This window comes from Garra rufa, chromosome 12 (genome assembly GCF_049309525.1).
Source record: "Garra rufa chromosome 12, GarRuf1.0, whole genome shotgun sequence".
Taxonomy (NCBI): domain Eukaryota; kingdom Metazoa; phylum Chordata; class Actinopteri; order Cypriniformes; family Cyprinidae; genus Garra; species Garra rufa.
Window position 1 is genome coordinate 26,920,710 of NC_133372.1, and position 20,237 is coordinate 26,940,946.

At 43.8% G+C, this 20,237-nt stretch overlaps 1 protein-coding gene across 1 annotated transcript in view; it reads right to left on the reverse strand.

Moving 5' to 3' along the window:
* Positions 1 to 20,237, reverse strand: part of LOC141347546 (3',5'-cyclic-AMP phosphodiesterase 4B-like) — a 162,013-nt gene that overhangs the window by 134,540 nt on the left and 7,236 nt on the right. The gene's annotated exons all lie outside the window — the stretch shown is intronic.

Here is a 20,237-nt window from a genome sequence, read left to right on the forward strand (position 1 = left end):
ACAAAGGTTGTTCTTTTTCACGTTTTCTGGGTTGGTAGATGAACCCGTTTATAGCACCTAAACATGGTGAAAGTCAAATTTTCATGATATGTCCCCTGTGATATTCACATATTACTAGCAAATAAGCATCTTGACCAGCCTTATGTACCATAGATAGCCCCAAAAGAAGACTGATGAAGGTAGTTAGAGACCACAGACAGGCATTCTGCTGGTGCTGTGTGTAATGGAAAGAAAATAGCAAGACAATTTCCTAGAGGAGACCATTTCTGGGGTTTATCCACCACTGTGGAAACCTTTCTGCCAGTGATTTCATTCTCTTCTTCATTCTCTCCCAACGTCCGTCATACACTGTCTTCTTACATTTCTGTGAAAAACACAAGCAGTTTTCTTTTTGTCCGGCCATTTCGTGCAATCTCTCCCACTTGCTTCCATTGTCTCCAGCCCAATTTCCCTCTCTTATCCTCCCACTTTCTTTTTCCATCCGTCACCTTCTCTCGTTATTTGCTCAGAAAGTGTATGGAGAAACGTAAAAGCAGAGACACGGCAAACAGAAGGTCCCTGGAGCGGCGCTTGTTCCGCAACAAATATTCTGAGATCATTACCTTTGAGCCAGCTGCTCCACCAATTTGAAGTCACCGGTGGCTGGGAAAAGGACGAGGTGCTTTGAAACTGCGCTTTCCAACTAATTACAAGGTGTTTTCGGAAAATCCTCCCAAGTGGAATTGTCTGTCATCCATGCATTTTACTGCCTCCTACCTGCGATTTCAAATCCACCCAAGTATTTCCGTCCCTTTCATCACATGTGCTTTTCTAATCCTGTTTTCTATTAAACTTACTGACGTTTCATCTCATGTACTGCTGAACACCAGATGGTGCAAGCTGGCATATCTGACAGTATGAAAACAAACAAATTTAATACAACACTTAGAAATTCTTGTTCCATCATAGCAGGGGTCTTCAACAGGGGGTCCACAGCAGTACTGCAAGGGCTCTTCCAATTATTTTTTGCAAAAAATGTGTTTAAAAAATGTGTTTAAAAAATGTAACATTAAGATAAAGGGATATTTCACCCAAAAATTTAAATTTAGTCATTAATTACTCAGCCTCATGTGGTTCCAAACCCATAGGACCTTCATTCATCTTTGGAACACAATTTAAGATATTTTTGATGAAATCAAAAAGCTTTCTGACCCTGCAAAGACAGCAATGCGTCTACCACATTCAAGGCCCAGAAAGGTAGTAAGGACATTGTTAAAATAGTCCATGTGACATCAGTGGTTTAGTGGCAACTTTTTGTGCACAAAGAAAAAAAACTACTTTATTCAACAATTTCTTCTCTTATGTGTCAGTCTCCGCCATACATACTATAGTAGATTGAAATATTCAGCTTTTACTCAATATGTAGCAGATTTCCTATTCGTGATTTGTCTCTCTATCCAAAAAAAAGAAAAAGAAAAAACATTCACACCACTATACGAAAGCCCAAATCCACCGCCTGACAACAACATGAAATATTCAACAACTAGGGCACGATTTCCATAGACATCTCAGAATGACACACTGGGTACACCTGGGAACCGCATGCCAAGCTGTTGGCTCTCGCCAGCAATTGACATTGTGATATAGTGAAATGGCTGGAAGAAGCTTTCAACATCTGGCCCAGCAGAGCCTGAGCAGCACTGGCTGGATTTTGGGCAGACTCTCACAGGAACATATGCTTTAGGTTCAGACACACATTTAAACAGTCCAACTAGAAAATGTAAATGAAAAAAAAAAAACATTCTCACAACAGCCAGCAGCACTGTGTGTATTCATAAAACAGAAAGGGTGTGTAACAAATCCTTGTTCAGCCAGCGTTCAGATCAAATATGCTGTCACAAAGGAATTGAGTCACAAAGGCCCTAACTGTGTTTCCTACAAATTTTCAGTGGATGGCATTAAATGCAGTATTTAGTTTGTCAGTTTAGGTTTAGGTTGTTCTGCATCGCTGGCACAATTTTTACTATCCTAGACAAAACTGTATAGTGACATATACAGTGTATGCACTCTAAGCTCTCATAGGTCACTGACATTAAAACAGCAAAGGTTTGTATCTAAAGAAAACTAGAAATGGTAGATGCTAGAAATATGATGACTATATATATAAGCAGTGGAGTTATTTGCTGTATATTACGCTGCTGTCACACAGATTTAATATAAACATGTTTATCTTTACAGACAAAATCGATTGTTTTTGTAACTCATGTGTTCTTAACATAAACTTATACATAAACTTATAAGACAATAAGACATGAAAGAGAACTTAGTTTACAGGCATATGATTGGCTAAGGACAAAAAAGCAGGAAAATATACTAAGACAACCCCCCCCCCCCCCCCCGGCCCACGCTGATCAAATCATTAAATCAATAAACTCCTTTTAAAATCAATATTTTGTGTCAAATTATTGATTTATTTTGTAGGTAGCCATGTAATAAGCGGGATAATGTAGAGTTTGTCTTACATGTGCTTCATGAGGCACACACGCGCGGTTTCTTGCTCTCTCTCCCTCTGTCGTGCACACGCTACGCGGTCTCGCACTCACTCCCTCGCTCTAGATTCCGGGAGAAACTATTTGCAGCCATCAGATTCAGTGAGCTATATATTTAATATAATAATTAAAATATAATTATTGATTTTTCATTAGACTATTTTTTGGTGCCCCCTCAGCACTGGGTACCTTACGCACAGTGCGTGATGCGCGTGGTGGGAGCGGCAGCGCTGAATGAACCTTATTGAAAAGTGTTAACTTACCATCTTATCAGTTAACGGTTAATAATCGGATAATGATTTGCGGTTGTCGGTTGGGAAAATTAACCGAAATGAGCATCCCTATTAGCTAGCAAATACAAGTAAGTTAATGTTAATGCAGCTTAAACATCCTGCCATAATGGAAAATCACTCAAAATCGATCATCTAATCAATCGACAACAAAGTCAAATTAGTAACTTATAGGTTATATATAGACACAAGCAATAATACATACCCAGATCATCCGATCCGGCGATGTCACGATACCACTGTAGTGCGAGAGCGACTGAGGTAATGCTGCGTTCCAAGCAGGTTTTTTAACTGGTAAATCACCACTTCAAACCACGACTCACGACTTTGTAGCATTCCAGGCAAGTCAAGCCAAACTGCCTGGGCACATTTATGAATTATTATAATTTTTATATTATTATTAATTTGATTGCAACGTTATATTGTCCTAAGCTCTATTTTTCCACTGTGTACTACTTGCATAAACACCGCACCCATTAGGGCTGACATTGTTGTTTCGTGGGCTATGTTACGTCAGAACTGGTAACTGGGAGTACATTGATCTAGTACGAGTTCACGAGAGGGAAGTCACGGGTTTGACTGCCATTCCAGTGCACTTTCACTGGTAGAAGGTTGGAAAAACACGGGTTACGGGTTGCCTGGAATGCGGCATAACTTACACTGCGCAGCAGGGAGCTTGATTGACAGGTGATCTGACCAATCATACTTCGCCATCTGCCATTTGCGAACGGTCGCAAATACGTGACATAGGTCACATTTTCAGGTCGAAAAAATCCGGAATTCCGGATTAATCCGGAAAAATCACATCCCTGAGTTTAGCACTTACATGCTGAGTGACAACCAGTTTCTGTGTGCATGCTTCTGATGTGTGCGGTTCAAAATAAGTTTTTTTTAATTGTAATAATATGTAATAATAATAGCCAAAAATACATGTATGGGTCCAAATTATCGATTTTTCTTTTATGCCAAAAACATTAGGATATTAAATAAAGAACAAGTTATATGAAGATCCTTTGTAAATTTCCTACTGTACTATATCTATATATAACTATATCAAAACCTTCTTTTTGATTATCAATATGCATTGCTAAGAACTTCATTTGGACAACTTTAAAGGCAATTTTCTTAGTATGTAATTTTTTTGCACCCTCATATTCCAGATTTTCAAATAGATGTATCTCGGCCAAATATTGCCCTATCCTAACAAACCATAGATCCATGGAAAACTTGGTTATTCAACTTTCAGATGATGTATAAATGTCAGATTATGTCTAAATTTCAACTTGACCCTTATGACTGGACCCTTTTGTGTTCCAGGGTCATATATAGAGATGTAACGGTATCAATATTGTGGTATCATGATAGCAAAACTAAAAATCTTGATATCATCATGGTCACATGACAATATAAATGACAAGTCTTCCAGGCAAAAAGTGGCCTAATCCCTTCATCCAGTCTGTTTTCGCTGCGCGTTTCAAAGTGAGGGGCGCACTTCGTTTAGACGATCATCTTGTGATCCGGTGTTTTCCGCAGCTCAGAACAGCTCAGTTCGCAGTGAATGAATGCAGTGAATTAATTTATTGCATGTGCTGTGAATTTAGTGCGAGTTTGGGAATGCAACGGCCACCAGTTATGCTTTACTTCCGAGGCAGATGATTACAGCATTTCACTAGATTTGTAGTTAGAAGCATTTTTGTAAGCCTGTTTTTACCAAAGCTGGAGTTTTCTGTCAAAATAAAGATTCTACTGCTGCTTCCATTGAAATAAAAGCGTACAAGCACAGTACAGTATTAATTGCTGACATTTTTTCCCCAAGTCTTCATTTGTCTTTTTTTTTAAATATCGCAATAAATATTGTATCGCTGACTTCATACCAAGATATTATTGTATCATGAGATTTTGATATTGTTACATGCCTATAATAATATAATAATTAATATAATAATAATGTATACTTTTTTTACTGTATCATCATCAAATGCATCCTTGGTGAGAGTAACAGACTTCTTAACATCAAGTATTTGAATGGAATGGTGCTTGTGTTTGTTTGTTTTAACATATTCATTTAGCATACTGTATACTATGACTTGATGCTTGTGGCCATCCACACACAGCCTATGTATTACTGAGAGAAATGGTACTTTTATAACATCGGAACAATCACAATTCCCCAATAAACCATTTTGGAGCAGTTTTCTTATTCAATAATCTATTAAAGGTTATAACAGCAGAGCTGAAACCAGATAAATTCTCAAAGGCCACACACGCGGGCATCAAATGGAGCAGCTTGGCCAGCCTCATCATGATGTATTAGCTCCTTCCAGACACCCTGTGGAAAAAACAGGTTTCCTCTCTCCACACACGCACACACACATGCATTGAGCCTATAACTCACCACAGAGTAAAACATGACACAGCCTCTACACACCACATTATGTGCCCTCCTCCATTTTCTCTATGATTAAAAAGCTAAGTGGATGGATTTTGGATTCAGTTAATTATCCACATGCAGGATCTGAAGCTTTAATGGAATATACTGTTTACCATTTACATCATGCAGTCTCCTAAAGACCTCATTGATTTAACTATAGCCCTTCAATGAAAACAACGCATTGAATCCAATCACTGCTGCCATGTGACCGTGAATTTTTTTTTCCATCCACCTTGGTCCTTTTGGTTTCATAATATTCTCAAGGCCATGGATTAGATTTTCTTAGGCTTTAGCTTAATTCTGCACATCTTGTCTCTGTTTCCTTCTGCACTTATCATTTTCGAATAAAGATGATTTAAGCCAAACTTTAATCTGATTAATTGGTGTCCTAAATCAGAGGCTGCCAAACCAGAGTAAATACAGATTTTTTTGCTTGTTAAATACTTTCATGCATTAAAATCTAAAGAGATAATCTGACTCTCCATGCATCTGAAGCTGAGATCACAACAAATCATCTCAGCGGCAGATTTTTCAAATCACTGTCACGGTTAATGCCATGGTGAATCAGGTCAAGCCGGCACTATTCACTGTACTGCTACAAAAGAAAACTGTCAATTGATCAGATACAAATGTCATGTACATTCAACACAAACACCAAGCTCAGTGTCTCTCAATTAAAATACACTATAATCATTAACAATGAAGCACACCGTTGTAAACCATAGCTGCATTTGGGGCTACAGGGGTGATTTATGGTGGTTAAATTATGCACAAGGAAATAAAATAATAAAATAAATAAAAAATAATTAATAATATAATTAATATATATTCTATGTATTTTTAATCAGTTAAAATCTGTCATTTCAAACAGTAGCATAGAAATTCACATAACACATACAGTCAAGCCCGAAATTATTCATACCCCTGGCAAATTCTGACTTAAACTTACTTTTATTCAACCAGCAAGTTTTTTTTATTAGAAATGACACAGACATATCCCAAAGATAATAAGACGATGTACAAGAGGCATCATTGTGGAAAAAATTATTACTTATCTTTTATTTACATTTTAACAAAAAGTGGCATGTCCAAAATTATTCATACCCTTCTCAATAATTAATAGAAAAGCCTTTATTGGCTATTACAGCAATCAAATGCTTCCTATAATTTCTGACCAGCTTTTTGCATGTCTCCACTGGTATTTTTGCCCATTCATCTTTAGCGATGAGCTCCAACTCTTTCAGGTTGGAGAGTCTCCTTGCAATCACCCTGATCTTTAGCTCCCTCCACAGATTCTCAATTGGATTTAAGTTAGGACTCTGGCTGGGCCACTGCAAAACGTTAATGTTTTTGTCTGCTGAAATGTCTACTGGTGCCCAAGGCCAAGTTTCTCTGCAGACTGCCTGATGTTGTCACGTGTGAGATAGGAGGTCTGGGTCCAAATGCAGGGTAAGAAGGTTTTTAATGAGAACAACAACTAAACAAACAAAAAGGCCAACACGGCACAAACTGAAACACTAAATAACAAAATCAAAACTGAATCAAAGCCAAGGATCTAGAAAACACAGAATACAAAACAGGACTCGAGACAATGCAGACATGAATCCAGAGTGAGCAGGAAGAGTTCTTATAGTCCAAATGATAATTGTGAACAGATGTGAGTGTAATCAGTGCAAATGACAAAGACAGGTGAATGCAATCCAAAAGTGCAGTGTGAACAGCGACCTCAGGAGGCTGAGGGGAGACCCACAGCCCTGATCATGACAGTACCCCCTCCCTACGGAACGGCTCCCAGACGTTCCCAAAGTCTGGAGGGAGGAGGCACGGAGGAAGGCAACTCAGGGGGAGGGATGGCGGGCCAGGCCCGTGCAGCACAGTCACCGCCGCATCAGGAACCGAGAGCGCGGTTGTCTCCGCGTCCGGAACAGCGAGCGCAGTCGCCTCCGCGTCAGGCGCCGAGATAGCGGTCATGGCCGCGTCCGGAACAGAGAGAGCGTTCACAGCCGCGTCCGGAACAGAGAGCGCAGTCGCCTCCGCGTCAGGAACAGAGATGGCGGTTGCTTCCGCGTCAGGAACAGAAAGCGCAGTCACCTCCGCGTCAGGAACAGAAGGTGCAGTCGCCTCCGCGTCAGGAACAGAGAGCGCAGTCGCCTCCGTGTCAGGAACAGAAGGCGCAGTCGTCTCCGCGTCCAGAACAGAGTGCGCAGTCGCCTCCGTGTCAGGAACAGAAGGCGCAGTCGCCTCCGCGTCCGGAACAGAGCACGCAGCCGCCTCCGCGTCAGAAACAGAGCGCGCAGCCGCCTCCGCGTCAGGAACAGATAGCGCAGCCGCCTCCGCGTCAGGAACAGAGAGCGCAGCCGCCTCCGCGTCAGGAACAGAGAGCGCAGCCGCCTCCGCTTCCGAAACAGAGAACGCAGCCGCCTCCGCGTCAGGAACAGCGAGCACAGCCGCCTCCGCGTCAGGAACAGAGAGCGCAGTCGTCTCTGCGTCAGGAACAGAGAGCGCAGTCGCCTCTGCGTCAGGAACAGAGAGCGCAGTCGCCTCCGCGTCAGGAACAGAGCAAGTGGAAGCTGCCGCCTTCCCACGAAACTCCGTCTCCACCCCCACCGCAAAGAAGGGGCGCCTTCGCATAGCCTCAGCGACACGGGCATCCATCGCCAGGCAGGCGTAGATATACTGAAAGCGCGCGGCCGACGCCGCCTCAAAAGACATCCCCTCCGTCTTGGGAGCAGAGGGAATGGTCGCCGCCTCAAAAAAAAAATTCTTCCCCGCTGGACCCATTTGTGATGTCTGCATTCTGTCACATGTGAGATAGGAGGTCTGGGTCCAAATTCAGGGTAAGAAGGTTTTTAATGAGAACAACAACTAAACAAACAAAAAGGCCAACACGGCACAAACTGAAACACTAAATAACAAAATCAAAACTGAATCAAAGCCAAGGATCTAGAAAACACAGAATACAAAACAGGACTCGAGACAATGCAGACATGAATCCAGAGTGAGCAGGAAGAGTTCTTATAGTCCAAATGATAATTGTGAACAGATGTGAGTGTAATCAGTGCAAATGACAAAGACAGGTGAATGCAATCCGAAAGTGCAGTGTGAACAGCGACCTCAGGAGGCTGAGGGGAGACCCACAGCCCTGATCATGACAGATGTTGTTGTTGAGAATTTTGATGTATTGCTCCTTTTTCATGATGCCATTTACTGTGATTAGGTTCCCTGGTCCACCAGCTGAAAAACACCAACATTAGGTTCCCACCACCATGTTTAAAAGTGGGGATGGTGTTCTTAGGGTTGAAAGCCTCTCCTTTTTTACGCCAAATGAAGGCTACATCATTGTGGCCAAACAATTAAATTTTTGTTTCATCTGACCATAAAACAGAAGACCAGAAGTCTTCTTCTTTGTCCAGATGAGCATTTGCAAAGGCCAAGCTGGCTTTTGTGTGCCTTATCTGGAGAAGTGATGTCCTCCTTGGTCTGTGTCCATGGAACCCAGCGCTGTGCAGTGTCCGTTGGCCTGTCTGCCTTGAGATGTTGCCACCAGCAGAGCCCAGATTCATCAGGATGGCCTTGGTGGTGATCCTTGGATTCTTTTTTACCTCTCACTATCCTCCTTGCCAGCACAGGTGTCACTTTTGGCTTCCGACCACGTCCTCTGAGATTTTTCACAGTGCGGAATGTCTTGTATTTTTTAATAATACTTTGCACTGTAGTCACTGGAACTTCAAAACATTTACACATGGTCTTATAGCCCTTTTCTGACTTGTGAGCAGCCACAATGCGCAGCCGCAGGTCCTCTATGAGCTCCTTTGTCTTAGCCATGACTGTCCACAAACCAACAGCAGAGAGCTTCTGTTTTTCACCTGTTGAGTTGATTAAAACAGCTGTTCCCAATGAATCAGTGTAATTAGGATGCTTTAGAACAGCTTGGACTATTTGGAACGGTATAGAACTTTGGATTTTCCCATAGACTGTGACAGTTTGCAAAGGGTATGAGTCATTTTGGACATGCCACTTTTTGTTCAAATGTAAATAAAAGCTGAGAAATATTTTTTTCCACAATGATGCCTCTTGTACATCATTCTATTATCTTTTGGGAGAAGCCTGGTCATTTTCGGTCAAAAAAAACTTGCTGGTTGAATAACAGTAACTTTAAGTCAGAATTTGCCAGGGGTATGAATAATTTAAATGACAGTCAATGCTGCAAAACATTCTCTTCAATATATGCGTATTGAAAAATATTGTGACAGTATACCCATCAGGGATTTTTTTTTATCATCTGACTTCTCTCTGTTTCAGAATCAGAATCAGAATCAGAAAGAGCTTTATTGCCAAGTATGCTTGCGCATACAAGGAATTTGTTTCGGTGTTATTAGCTTCCAATACACAGGGACGCACAGACAATAAAAATAAGAGAATAAGAAAAATTGCACATATGTGAACATAAATAGACCAAAAATAGAAAATAATAATAATAATTTGTAAAAAATAAATTGACAAATAAATATGTTTGTACAGTTGTGCTATAGGTGATAGGATGAAATGCAGGGATGTGTTAGGGTGGAGGTGGTAGCAGTAGATGTCAGATTATTCCACACATTTTTGCACAATGGGAGGAACATTTTAACTGTTCATAAGGTGGATTGTCTGGGGGAAAAACTGTTCATGCGTCTGGTAGTCCTGATATTTGGGGCTCTGTAGAGCCGGTCAGATGGTAAGAGTTCAAAGAGGGGATGGCTTGGATGTGATGGTGGGCAGGGGAGCACCAATAATCCTCTCAGCAGACCGAACCGATCTCTGCAATCTTCTGATGTCTGATTTTGTAGCTGAGCCAAACCAGACAGTTATTGATGTGCACAGAACAGACTCGATGATGGCTCGTAGAACTGTCTCAGCAACTCCTGTGGTAGGTTGAACTTCTTCAGCTGGCGAAGTACAATCTTTGTTGGGCCTTTTGAGAGCCAACCCGTCTGATCAACTTGCTAATACATGCAAATACACTAAACACATTCACATGCACCATAAAAAACATTGGATCCTACAACACCATATGCAATCATCTCCAATCATTACTTAGCTATAAAAGTCCTGGATTCATAACATTACATGCCAAAACTAAATATTAAATGAGGTGTATATTGCCCAAAAGACAGGATTGTGTAAGACCTCCTGTAGGCAAATAAAACAGATTAATCTTGACGTGAAGAATGATCCAATCATTCTGTCTAGAGTAGACTAATGAAAATGCCACTCAAACAGAGGTAAATTCACAGTTGACAACATGCATCTACTTATCTCATCAAAAGTGAATAAAACTCAACCTTTGTTATAGATTTATTGAACTGTGGTACATAAAACTAAGCAGACCAGGGCCAATGCTGACAAATATCTCCTGGCTAATATGCCGTTTTCTCAAGGTTTCATGCATAAAATACAACACTTGGTTTGGCATATAAATAAAACAAACAATTGCAATGACATGGCATCATGAGACAATCTTAGGGTTTTTCCTCAAACAAACACCTTCAGGACAAACAATGGCAACTGGAAACTGTTTTGCTAAAGAGCATAAGAATTAACTGTATTTGCATGTGTGGTAATGTCTTGTGAGAGGAATTGGTTAGTTTGTCATTATCTTTAATGCAAATAACTTAAAGCAGAACCAAAAAAGTGTCGTCCCCAGTTCAGTTTGCTCTGAAACCAACATCCTTGCAACCACAACCACGCAACTTTGCACAACATCAGCAGCTCACATGTTCTTCCTTCCTAGTGGCCTGTCAGGCTGATTCACTCAATTTCATTTGCAATCTAAACATGTCTGCATGAGAACTCATTGATAGAAACATTCATTTTGTAAAATGCGACCCTGGACCACAAAATCAATCTTAAGTAGCATGGGTATATTTGTAGCAATAGCTAATAATACATTGTTTGAGTCAAAAATTTAGATTTTTCTTTTATGTCAAAAAACATTAGGATAAAAATGTAAAGATTACGTTCCATGAAGATATTTTGTAAATGTCCTATCATATCAAAACTTACACCAATGAAAAGCCTATTTATTTAGTTTTGTGATGAAATATTTTTTTTTTAAATTACCCTTTTATGGCTGGTTTTGTAGTCCAGGGTCACATATCTATGTCTAATATCACATATCTAATGTTTACCCTTTCATGTACTTCTGCGAATCAGTTCAAGATGATGAACGTAGACATATTGTTGACAAGTTCAATCTTCAACAGAACAAAATTTTTCAATCAGTGTTTAAAACCTGTACTACAGCAATAACAGAAAGTTTCATCAATTTTAACCCTATGATCATCAAAAACGAAAAAAAAATAAAAAAAATAAAATAAATAATATATATATATATATATATATATATAGAACATGAAAAAAGACAGATAACATCTACAAAAAAAAAAACAACCCACGCTCATTAAAATACATTTACATTTCTGCAACACTGTAATTATGTTTCTTACTGGACGTTTCGTGGTATTTTAAAAGTGAAATTGGTGCTAAAAACACATGTTCAATATGTGACCTTGATATGTTTTTATTACGTTGGTACAGGCACATTTTGCTGCGTTTTATTACGCTGTTTGAAGTACGAATTGTGGATTTTCAGAATTCAAATATCCGGGGAGTGTCGCTAAAGGTTAATGCTGGAAATATCCCCTACACTAAATCCAACCCTAAACCTAACCGATAGTGTTAACAATTGCAAATATAATATAAAAATACATTGGTTGATGCAGCCGTGCTATTTAATGTGGATTTGAGCTGTTTGTCGAAATGTAGTTTCACGGGGTTCATACCGGAGCTCTTCTTAACTCAAGTGCTACACCGTATCGCATGAGCTACCGAGCAAACCTACTGAATTAGAAAACGAATGCATATGAAGCTGTATACGTGACAACCACATTCGAAAATATTAGTTTTCAAATCGCGCAGGGTGTTAAAATTAATTTGAAGTCATAACATAATATTCTGCAAGCAATTGTGTGAAAATTAGGCTTTATTAATTAAAACTCTGCACCTGTAAATCTTTGTGTGAAAAGGAATAAAAGTTGTCTGAGTTTTACTGCCTCTAGTATTTTCAACTGGAAACTGCAGTGATTCATATATGAACGTTTTTTCAGTTTTGCAGAAATGTATATAGAGGCATAAGCCTGTGTTCTCTAATAAGCCTATGGTGATATTAGGGCTGCATCTGTGAGTGTTTTCAGAACCAGCAGCGCGTAATTGCCTCATTAAAAGGGTCATGACATCATTTTTTTATTATTTTAATGTGTCGCTTGAGGTTCACTTTAAATGTTAATGCACAAAAAAGTAATATATTCACAAATTATGAAATTATCCATTTCAAGGCCTGTCAGTCACTGTTATGATTAGCTAACATAACTGGAAAAAGAACCAACATCCCTGGCTATTGCAAAACTGTTGTTGACAGATAAACATTATGAAATGTTTTACTCATGATTTGCAATGTAGCTGCTGTCAGATAATAGAGTCGCTACTGTGTCATCTTTCAAAAAAAGTTTCTCAGCAAACCCTCCAACAGTCTGCATTAACATGTCACAAACAGTTATCCTCTGATATGCTTCGGAACACAATATTAAAAGAATACACTTCCAGATCAAACATTTAAGTATATATAATATATAATATTTAAGTATATACGTATAAGTTAAGTATATAAATTGACATTTTTTTTTAGAAAGCAACCAATCGTATCGCTAGATGAGACCCTTCTTCCTTGGCTGGGATTGTTTAGAGCCCCTCAAAGCTACATTTACAATGCATTTTGGAAGTTCAAACTCAGGGGTACCATAGAAATCCACTACAGTGCCTTGCAAAAGAATTCATACCCCTTCATTTTTTTCACATTTTGTTTTGTTGCAGCATTATGTTAAACTGCTTTAAATTAGTTCCCTTTCGATACTTTCACTCGTACTGCGTCTGTAAAGACGCTTATGGGAAAAGCTCCTTTTCTCCTGAGACTGAAGCATTTCAATAACGCAGTGTAACTGCACGGCCATTGGTTCGTGCAGTGTTAAAGAAACGAACCAATGGCTCGGCAGCGGAGATGCACAAACCTATGGCGATGATTCGCGCCCGATCGCGCCAAAAGGGGCGGAGCATCTGGCTATATAAGCGAGCATTTCGCCATAGGGAACTCAGATCCTTCTTCTTCAGCGACGACTTCTGATCTTCGCAGAGACTGACTACGCAGACTTCGCTCAAGCAAGCCTCTTCTTCGCCGTTGACGAGCCTCGCAGCGGATCTTCACTGCTCGGCGGATTGACGCTCCGGAGCTGATTCCCTGCTGCTATCCGGCGAACATCTAAAAGAGCAAATTAAGAGCAAATTTCTACGGCGTTGTTTCAAATGCCACGGCGTTTTTGTCGCTCGTGCAGAGCCCCTCTGCACGCCGCTGACACTCACGCTGAGTGCGTCTCGTGCCTGGGTCACGCCCACGCTGAGGCTGCGCTCAATGAGACGGAATGTTCCCACTGCGGGAATATGAGTCTCACTTCCCTCCGCTCGCGGCTAGCTTTCTTTTCAGAGAGCGACGCCGCTTCTCGCGCCCTCCCGCTTACTTCCTCGCAAGAGCCTGCTAGGAAGAAGCAGCGGGGCAAGAGATCTAAGAGCGTGGTGACAGGCGAGCTCACGCCGGCTCAGACCCCGCGTGCCTCGCCTTCACCACATGGAGAGGAATCGCCAGTTCTCTTCCTGCATCCTGACCAGCGTCCCTCTGCGGCTGCGAGCGATCTGGTCTCCTTCGGAGGAAGTGAATGCGAGGATGACAGCATGTCATTGGCCGCATCTGACGCAGAGGAGTTGTCGGGCTCTTCCCATGACCCCGCCCCCTTGCCGTCTGCGCAATCCAGCACCGCCAGCGCCGGTATGGACGCCGAACTGTTCCGCGTCCTATCTAAAGCTGTTGAGGAGCTGGATCTTCAATGGTCTCCTCCCGAGGAGCCCTCTAGGAGCCGGTTGGACGAATGGTTTCTGCCGGGGCGCCGCCAGGCCCCTCGTCAGCGAGCTTCACCATTCTTCCCCGAAGTCCACGACGAAATCTCTAAGTCCTGGCGTGCTCCATACTCCGCCCGCCTTCATACTTCCTCTTCTGCTGCCCTCACCACGGTCGATGGCGCTGAGGAAAAGGGCTACGAGAAGCTGCCCCCGCTGGACGAGTCAGTTGCTGCGCACCTTTGCCCGCCCACCGCTATCGGTTGGAAGGCGAGGGCGTCACACCCGTCTAAGCCTTGCAGAACGACCTCTAACCTCGCTGGACGAGCGTATTCGTCTGCTGGACAGGCAGCTTCAGCGCTTCACTCTATGGCGGTACTCCAGGTGTACCAAGCAAAGCTCCTCCGCGGTCTGGACGAGTTGAACCTGGACGATTCCCCGCTCAGAGAGATACGTAGCGCTACGGATTTGGCGTTACGCGCCACGAAGATGACGGCTCAGGCGATCGGGCGATCGATGGCCAGTTTAGTGGTGCTGGAGCGCCACTTGTGGCTTAACTTGACGGAGATCAAGGACGCGGATAAGGTCGCCTTCCTTGACTCCCCCATCTCGCCGACCGGCCTGTTCGGCCCAGCTGTCGAGGGTTTCGCGGAGCGCTTCACCGCGGCACAGAAATCGTCCCAAGCCATGCGACATTTCCTGCCCAAACGCTCGAGCTCTGCAACGGCTCCTAGTCGCCCCAAGCCGGCGCCGACTCAGCAGCCTGCGAAAGCCACGCCCCCAGCTGCGCAACCAGCGCCTCAGACGGAGCTCCGTCCTCGGTCACGCCCAGCCAAGCGCTTTCCCTTCCCTAAGCGTCAGGGACCTCGGCCAAGAGTGGTGCTGGACCAGGCGCCGCCAGCGTCTTCCTGATCTCAACAGCAGGAAGAGGGAGGGGCCAAGTCTCGCAGCAGCCGGACCAGCCCCCAAAGTGCCTCTTTTAAGCCCTTCTACACTCCGTTCTGTTCCGGGTGTAAGGGAACTTATGTTTGTAAAAAATGTAGCTGTAACTCACGGGCCCTTTATATCAGCGCCCTTACAGCAAACCGCTGTGATAGCGGGAAAAATAAAAAACAAACATTTTCAAGAAAAGAGCAAATTTCCTCTTCCAATGCTTTCAGACAGCATACAGCTGTGCGAACCATTGCAGCCCCTAGCGACACGATCCGCGGCATGGCAAGCCATCCCCGGAGTGTCAAAATGGGTTTTGGGTATAATAGAACGAGGCTATGTACTCCAGTTCGCTCGAAGACCTCCTCGCTTTCATGGTGTGATCACCACCTCAGTTCGCAGCAAAGACGCAGACGTCTTGCGATTAGAGGTAAAGAATCTGTTGGCCAAGGGCGCCGTGGAAACGGTCCCCCCAACACAGAGCGAGTCAGGTTTTTACAGCCGTTACTTCCTCGTTCCAAAGAAGGATGGCGGTCTACGCCCCATCCTCGACCTCAGACAGCTGAATCGCACCCTCATGAGACGGCCGTTCAGAATGCTTACACTAAAACAGATCCTCTCGCAGATACGCAAAGGGGACTGGTTTTGTTCACTGGATCTGAAGGATGCATACTTCCACATTCAGATCGCCCCCCATCACAGGCAATTCTTGAGATTCGCCTTCGAGGGAGTGGCATATCAATATACAGTCCTTCCGTTCGGACTGTCGTTAGCCCCTCGCACGTTTACAAAGTGCATGGACGCAGCACTTTCCCCTCTGAGACAGATGGGAATCCGCGTCCTGAACTATCTGGACGACTGGCTCATCCTAGCCCAGTCAGAGAGCGAGCTAACACACCACAGAGCCTTAATCCTCAGCCACTTAGAGTGCCTAGGACTCAAGGTCAATTTTGCCAAGAGCGTGCTGTCTCCCAGCCAACGCATTGCGTTCCTGGGAGCAGTTTTCGACTCACGTCAAATGAAGGCAGCAGTTGCGCCGCAGAGAGCCCAAGCCATTCGCAGGCTCGCGGCTTCCTTCAAAATAGGAGCCCTTCGCCCTCTCAAGGTTTTTCAGAAGATGCTCGGCCTTATGGCCTCAGCATCTCCAGTACTTCAGTTGGGTCTGCTTCAAATGCGCCCCCTGCAGTTCTGGTTGAAACCAAAGGTTCCTCCTCAAGCGTGGCGTTTGGGACGCCAGCGCATCAAGGTAGATCGGGCCTGTATAGCAGCCCTGGCTCCTTGGAGGTGCGCTCAATGGATGGAACAGGGCGTTCCCCTGGACTTGGTGGTCAGAAGGAAAGCGGTCTCGACAGACGCCTCCAACTTAGGTTGGGGGGCGCTGTGCGACGGCCAGCCTGCTTTCGGCCTATGGTCGAAAGCAGAGAGTCGCCTTCACATCAACTGCTTGGAAATGCTAGCAGTATGTTTAGGCCTTCACACCCTTCTACCTGCGCTGAAGGGTCACCATGTCTTAGTCCGTTCGGACAGCATGACAGTGGTGTCCTTCATAAATCACCAAGGGGGCCTCTCGTCGAGACGTCTATTTACGATGGTAGAACGTCTCCTGAAATGGGCTCAGCTGCACTTCCGCTCTCTAAGAGCGACGCATGTGCCAGGCAAACTGAATCAGGGAGCAGACATGTTGTCTCGGAGCAACGTCTCCTCAGACGAATGGACGCTTCACCCTCACACGGTTCAGCAAATATGGGCTGTCTTTGGCAGGGCGCGAGTAGATCTTTTCGCCTCAAAAGACAATCATCACTGCCCAATTTATTTTTCGAAGGAACAGGACGCATTGACCCAAGAATGGCCCAATCTCCTGTTATACGCATTCCCTCCTATCGCTCTGCTGCCACAGGTCATCAGGCGAGTGCGGGAACAGAAACTCAAAGTCCTGTTAGTGGCTCCATTCTGGCAGAACCAGCATTGGTTTCCAGATCTTCCCAGGCTGCTCTCAAGAGCACCATGGGCCGTGCCACTGAGACGAGATCTCTTAACACAGGCGAACAGAACGATATGGCACCCCCAACCGGAATTGTGGGCGCTACACGTTTGGGCTCTAGACGGGAGCCTTTAAGTCTCCCTGAGTCGGTTTTGAGTACTATTTCACAGGCTAGAGCACCCTCTACGAGGCGGCTCTACGATCTCAAGTGGTCTGTCTTTTCTGCCTGGTGTTCCACCCGCGGTACGGACCCAATTTTATGTGACATATCTGTGATATTGTCCTTCTTGCAAGAGCTGTTGGATAAGGGGAGATCCCCTTCCACGCTCAAGGTCTATGTTGCAGCTATAGCGGTATTCCATGACCTTGTAAACGGTCAATCTGTGGGAAGGAACGACTTGGTCGTTCGTTTCTTAAAGGGGTCAAGGCGGATTAATCCCCCTCGCCCCATTACGGTTCCGTCTTGGGACTTACCCACAGTGTTGAGGGCCCTGAAGGGCCCTCCCTTCGAACCGCTTCAGTCCATAGGCCTTCGCCCCCTGATGTTGAAGACTGCCCTGCTATTGGCATTAGCATCAGTCAAACGCATGGGTGATTTACAGGCGCTCTCTGTGAGCCCCGTTTGCTTGGAATTCGGGCAAAATGACTCTAAGGTCATCCTGAAGCCAAAGCATGGGTATGTTCCCAAAAGTCTCTCTACACCCTTTAGAGACCAGATTATTTCCCTTTTGGCTCTTCCTCCTACGGAGCAAGACCAGGGATTTAACCCTCTCTGCCCTGTCAGGGCTCTGAGATGTTATATAGAGCGTTCTGCCCCTTTTAGGCAGTCAGAACAGCTGTTTGTATGTTTTGGTGGCCGCACCAAGGGGTGTTCGGTCACAAAACAGAGATTATCCAAATGGATTGTGGAAGCCATCACGCTGGCTTACTCCTCTTTGGGCCTACAATGTCCCATGGGAGTAAGGGCCCATTCAACGAGGGGCATCGCCTCGTCTTGGGCGTGGTCTAGTGGGGTTTCCATTGCAGAGATTTGTGCGGCGGCAGGCTGGGCCTCACCGTCCACATTTGCTAGATTCTATAACTTGGACGTTCCAGTCTTACAGACTCGGGTCCTTTCCACATAGTGGTAGGTTTTACCAGTATGTTATATATAGTGCGTCTTGGCCTCTGTGGAGCTCCAAGTGTACTTATTCCTTGGAACGGATGTTTATCAGGCTATCTGATCGAACAAATTGGCCCTTATTAGCCCTTTAGTGCTAGGGTCATGTCAGTCGTTCCTCTACCTTAGCAACGGCGGGATTGTACTGGTTCCCCATAAGCGTCTTTACAGACGCAGTACGAGTGAAAGTATCGAAAGGGAACGTACTCGGTTACTTTCGTAACCTCGGTTCCCTGAGATACGGGAACGAGTACTGCGTTGCTGGCCGTGCTAGGTAGCTGCACGACTCAGTCGTCGCTTCAGTCGAAGTACCTGAGTTCCCTATGGCGAAATGCTCGCTTATATAGCCAGATGCTCCGCCCCTTTTGGCGCGATCGGGCGCGAATCATCGCCATAGGTTTGTGCATCTCCGCTGCCGAGCCATTGGTTCGTTTCTTTAACACTGCACGAACCAATGGCCGTGCAGTTACACTGCGTTATTGAAATGCTTCAGTCTCAGGAGAAAAGGAGCTTTTCCCATAAGCGTCTTTACAGACGCAGTACTCGTTCCCGTATCTCAGGGAACCGAGGTTACGAAAGTAACCGAGTACGTTTTTTTTCCTACATCAATCTACATCTCATACACCATAATGACAAAGCACAAAACAGGTTTGTAACAACTTTGCAAATTTATTAGAAATAAAAAAATGAAAAGATCCCGTTGCATAAGTATTCATACCCTTTTCTGGGACACTCGAAATTTAGCTCAGGAGCATTCATATTGCTTCTAGATGTTACTACACTTCGAGTGGAGTTAAACTGTGGCAAATTCATTTGAATGAGTATGATTTAGAAAGGCACACACCTCTAAGAAAAGGTCTAACAGCTGAAAATGCATATCAGAGCAAAAACCAAGTCCTGAGTTTAAGATAACTGCCTGTAGAGCTCAGTGACAGACTTGCGTTAAGGCAATGATCTAGGGAAGAGTTCAGAAAAAAATCTGCTGCACTGAAGGTTCACAGAAGCATGTAGCCTCCATTATCCATAATGGAAGATGATTGGAACAACTAGGACTCTAGAAAATGTCTGCCAGCCCCCATCCAAGCTGACAGAGCTTGAGAGGTGAAAAGGTGAGGCAAAGAATGGCAGATAATTGTCAAATGCAGATGTGCAAAGCTTGTCACATCATACCCAAAAAGACTTGAGGCTGTAAAGGTGCTTCAACTATGTACTGAGTTAAGGGTATGAATACTTATGCAATGTACTTATTTCAGTGTTTTATTTTTAATAAATTTGTAAAATTTGCAAATCTGGTTTTTGCTTTGTGATCATTACGTGTGGAGTGTAAATTGATGTGGAAAAAAACTAATTTAAAGCAGTTTAACATAATGCTGCAACAAAACAAAATGTGAAAAAATGAAGGGGTATGAATACATTTGCAGAAATCCTGAAATGTTTTCCTCAAAAAAAAAAATAATTTGAATGACAAAGGGGTGAGTAAATCATCTGTACATTTTTGTTCTGGAAGTGAACTTCTCCATTAATTTGTGTTGTGAAGATGAAGAAGGTCTGTGTGAATACAAAGCTAGGAAATACTTATGACTCCAAGTCCCATCTTTGGGAAATCTGAGGACGCCCTTTATCTCCATCTTCATGCATATGCATACCAAACCCTATAATTAATGTCACCCTGACACTCCTTTCACCAGCCCATGGCCAAGCTCACAATAGGAGTCCGTGGCAATGAGGAGGTGCATGAGTGCTGCTGGCAAAGTGTAATGAGACGCACCTGCTGCTTATTGCACCTTGTCACCACTGCCAAAACCCCTGCATCTCAATCTCTGCACCAGTTCTGGCCCAATAGTTGACAAGATCCCAAACCCTACCTTTAACTAACCATATTGAGCTTGTAAGGCTGATCAGCCCGTGTGTATGTTATGCCAATTCTGTGCACGAA